The sequence below is a fragment of the Palaemon carinicauda genome, chromosome 9 (genome assembly GCF_036898095.1).
Source record: "Palaemon carinicauda isolate YSFRI2023 chromosome 9, ASM3689809v2, whole genome shotgun sequence".
NCBI classification, from domain to species: Eukaryota; Metazoa; Arthropoda; class Malacostraca; order Decapoda; family Palaemonidae; genus Palaemon; species Palaemon carinicauda.
Genome location: NC_090733.1, coordinates 61,715,280 through 61,719,367, shown reverse-complemented (window position 1 = coordinate 61,719,367; position 4,088 = coordinate 61,715,280).

The window sequence follows — 4,088 nt, the reverse complement described above, 5'->3', positions numbered from 1 at the left end:
TAGGTACAAATACAATTCTGAATACAAGTTTTAAAGTAACTGTAATTTTTTTTTCAATAATTATATCGTGTAAGTTTTTTCTCTTATGATAAAGAATTTAGCATATATATATATATATATATATATATATATATATATATATATATATATATTTATATATATATATTTATATATATATATATATATATATATATATATATATATATATATATATATATATATATATATTTATATATATGTATATATATATATATATATATATATATATATATATATTATATATTTATATATATATGTATATATGTATATATATATATATATATATATATATATATATATATATATATATATACTTAATATAGATTTACTGCACCCAATAACGATGAGGAAAAGTATATTATCTTGAATCCATAATTATTATGTACAGTACGTGCAAGACTCTCTTGTTCCTTGAAAATAATCCTCTTGCTTTGCATGACTAATGAAAAACGGAAAATGTTTTTCAATTGATAATAACAGCCCATTTAAGGAAGCACTAGTAAGCATCAGTTACTATAAATCCCAATTTTACGTAGATCATATAAATAAGCACAAGAAGCATCCCAAATTCTATGACAATTTAAGGGTAACCACATAATTTTCCTCTATCATGAGCGATCATCACTGCGTGATTAGAATGGCGTGATTAGAGTGATGCTTATAGAATTCCCATATTTCATCGATTCTCCCTATTCGAGTGATAATGTATCTGGTACGCTCATACTTACATTTTCTTCACGTTATGAACGTTGAGTTACTTACTCTATTTCATACACAGACACGTATATATATATATATATATATATATATATATATATATATATATATATATATATAAATTATATATATATATATATATATATATATATTTAATCTATTTATCCATATTCGTGTACTTGTTCCTGGAAAGTAGGTTCTTTTTATAATCAATTTACTAAGATTTGCCTTGGAATAATTGCTACTGCAAATAGATAGGTTCCTACATTGTATTACCTGTAGATGGATGCAAGGAATATCCATCCCAAAATATTTCATTGTTTACCTGAAAATCTGTTATATATGAAGTATAAGTAATTATTCTATTGTTTAGCGATGACTATATCTAAAATATTCTTAGACCTAATAAATGGTGAAACTGAATCTGTAAAGATATATTCATTGGTATAGATATGATGATAATCAATTATTTATATCCCATTAAGAGTGGAGAAAGTCATCAGTAATCTTTTGTGATAAGGGCATCAGTCTAAAGGTTATAGAAACGATCTATAAAAGTATAGGTAGACCAGCAATGGTTTGCGTAACCAAGATGTAAACGATAAAGAAGTCCCAGGAATACAAAAAGGAAGTGGCAGAAAAGATGTTGAGGACGCGAGAAGTCACATGAAGAGAAACGATCAGAAAGGAATTCTGAAGGTTCAGCAAAAGACACCCCCCCCCCCCCACCCCGGGTGGTTTGGTCACGTGATGCAAAGAGAAGAGGAAAAATTTTCTAAAAAGCTTATGTGCATGCACATGGCTGCAAGGAGGAGAAGGGAGGTCAAAGTTAACGGTGACGGAAAGTTAACATAGCAAACGTCATGCGGGAAAAAGGACTAAGAATGTGCAGGTGCTGAGAGGAATCAGACTCAGCGTCAAGAAGATGACCATTTACCAGGGAATCTTTGTTTTTAGGCGATGTTCTCAATTCTACTCTCATGAGGCAAGTTTTCAAAACATCCCATTTTCAAAGAATATTTTGACTCTACTTTTATCCTGGAAAGGTTTCAGCGTAAGGCCGTTTCAAAGGAAATTTGCAGGTTTCATACTGACCCCTTATTAAGGGAAGTTTTTTAGCGCACTCTGCTTTAAAGGAATATTTTCAACTACTAAACGATGTATGTAAGAAGGCTGATGGAAACTGCGACCCCATAGTGAAATTGGTAAAATATGATCACCACGAATATAGTCTAGAACAAATAACATTTAAATAATCATTTACGGTTTCCCATAAAAGCACATCTATATTTCCCAAACCATTCATATCTATTGCTATTCTGCTGATACTCAAAGAGATGGACACTCGTATCTTTTTCCTCTGTTATCGTTTAACCTTCAGTCCTCCCCTTCTCCGCTGTTCTCCTAACTGTGATTCACAAGCACAGCCTGGCTGTGTTTACTTAGGTCCTTCGTCTTTGCAACATCCATTGCATCATAAAAATGTGCAATTTTATGAGTGAGAGTATATGAAAGAGTTAAAAAATAATCTAAAATATTTATCAATGTCAAATTATTTGCGTTGTTGTCACATCAGATAATTGATTCCCTAATCGATCAGTCAATCATAGCATCTTAAACTTGACCAGCAATCTCACCTGTAACATTCTGTTCATAACGACTAAATCTGCTACTAATGCTATATATGACTGCATGTGTACCCTCTCCTGTTTTTGTTTGGAGTGCATGGAAGATAGCTGTTATTATTTCTGGTTTGGACCGTCCTTTGTGAAGGATTTACTCATTGTGAGAATATACTTCTGTTTTTTTATTCAACTGAGGATGTGAACTTTTCAATCAAATAATAGTTTCTGAAACAAAAATGAGTAAAAAAAAAATTGTATTTTAATCTATACTTGGGCAATTTTTTTTCTATTTTTTTCATATGTAATTGGTTAGAATTATCCCACCATTCCTTTGCATTTATTAGCCTAGATATCTATAATTCTTTGTTTTATCATGAATACTTATCTGTAACTAGATTATCGGATTACGTTGTACCACCCTTAACATTCAAAGAAAAGAACTACTCTTAAATTTATGATTAACCGATGATACCATTATCATTATCCTTTGCATAATAATCGTTCGCTTATTAAAAATGGATAGGTGAATGACTCAAATACACACATTTTGTCTAATTTTCCATGCTAATTAATTAGAGAGAAATAAGATTAGTTTGATATCCCCGTTAAAGATTGTTTTGAAATATAGAATCTTCCAAAATAGATTGAATTAAACATTACAAAATTTAAGTCAGTTTATGTTACGTCAACATGAATATTACTTTAATGTTTAAAACCAGAATTTTGAGTTAACATAAAATGAAAAATATTGGTAAATAAAACAAGAGAGCTGTGTAAACCCGCCTACCAGCTGAAGAGAAATAAGGAGGGGAGTGGGAAAACTAAAATGGTGAAAAGGGGAGTTTGAAAGAAACCGGCTTAAGCATTATGTTTGGCTATTGGGCTTAGCTCATCGTGGGTTAATCAAAACAGATTCCAAGATATAAGCACACAGGAATTATTTGATACGTATGTAATAGTTTCTGAATATTATTATTCTTTTGGCCTTTTTTAGTCATTAATACGGGTTGAAACCCGATACATAGGCCAATTAACTTCAAAATGTTTTGTTTTACTAACGCTCATCCTTTTACCGTTATATGATCTATATCACCACACACACACACATACATGTATATATATATATATATATATATATATATGTGTGTGTGTGTATATATATATATATATATATATATATAATCACACATATATATGTATATATATATATATATATATATATATATATATATATAATCACATATATATATGTATATATATATATATATATATATATATATATGTGTGTGTGTGTGTGTGTATGTGTATAGTATATTTTAATGTATATACATGTAAGTATGTATGCATATATGTATGCATGACTGACAATATACTATAAACGAAAAAACTTGTGACTTCCATCGTCTCAAGACAAAACCTATGTCCAGAGAAACAGAATCTCTTCTATGTTGCATTTTTCAGGATATTCTGCCAACTGTAGTTTCAGCGATTGACTTTTAATGGTGAAAATATTTTCAAATTTACAAAGAAATTTGATGGTTTATTTTCAAAAACGAAAATAATTTACCTCTTAGTTGCACAAGAACAAAATATTCACTGTTCTTTGGCCCTCATGGGAAGGCAGTGCGGTGCATGTGAATCGAACCTCCTCCGTAGACAAAGTACCGAATACTCCGATGGTCTTCTACACCCTTCATCTTCTTTTGC